This window comes from Pterocles gutturalis, unplaced genomic scaffold, assembly GCF_000699245.1.
Source record: "Pterocles gutturalis isolate BGI_N339 unplaced genomic scaffold, ASM69924v1 scaffold49504, whole genome shotgun sequence".
NCBI classification, from domain to species: domain Eukaryota; kingdom Metazoa; phylum Chordata; class Aves; order Pterocliformes; family Pteroclidae; genus Pterocles; species Pterocles gutturalis.
Genome location: NW_010137619.1, coordinates 318 through 1,418, shown reverse-complemented (window position 1 = coordinate 1,418; position 1,101 = coordinate 318).

Here is a 1,101-nt window from a genome sequence, read left to right as displayed (position 1 = left end):
GGGAAAGAGAAGCTAGCAAAGTTTGTGCCTGTGTATAAGGGAATCAAACACTATAAATGCTATTTGTTTTTAAAAGGTGGCTTTCCGTGTATATGTGTCACATATGTCAAGTTACACTCCTGCTTCAAATGTCTTTCAGGGCAGAATTGAAACCTTTGGAGACTGTTGCTCCTTTACAGGGTTGAAGTACTGTTTGAAAGCATTAATTCTGTGAAACACTTTGGATACAGTTTTTTCCCTTGCCCTTATGTCCACATACTTTTATTTATAATCCCTTCCCTTGATAAAAGCAGTAAGCACTACTGCCTTCATAGTATGCAAAAAAGGATACTACTGTTTTCACTAATACTTTGAATCTTGGAAATTATGTAAGCATTAAAGACTGTAAAATCTTTTCCCTTCCTTGTTCTACAAAGTATGGATGTGGAACTTGATGCAGTGGGAATACTGAATTCACGGTCTGAGATGTAATGTTACTATGGCTATCATTCTTAATTAAACTGTGTTCATCATAGTCTTTATTTCTGTGGACTGTTATTTCAAAAAGCTGAAGTTGCAGAGATATTTCCATTGTTTTGTCTCTGGGGATTGAAATAGAATTGCTCTATTTCTCAACTTTTTAATCATCTTCCTTTTAGTAAGTATTATGTAGCATCAGTCTACTCCCACCTCATGCAGCCCCTTCTCCCTTCTGGAGCTTCAGCTCCCTATGATTCAGGACCAAGTTTTTCTGTACAGCTTGAGGAAATTGCTAAGTTCCTGGATAGAGCTGGGGTGTATGTAGAATAGAAACAGGCACAATAAAGGTAAACACGCAGACAGAGGTAAGATCTTGTTTGAGATGCAGATGCAAGAATAAAAAAAACTAACAGCAATGTGAATTATTTAAATGAAACTCCAAAGGAAAAACTAACCTGCTGGATGGCAACTCATCAACACCTGGATTGGGGTAACCATACTAACACTTAAGTCTTGTAGCTCATTAAATCCTAGTTGTCTTTTGTTTACAACGTGGATCACTTGTCACTGCCTTTGCATGTGACAAGAGGTAGCCCAAGCAACACCAAGGGGAGGTAAGGGTTGCACTCATCAGAAATTCCC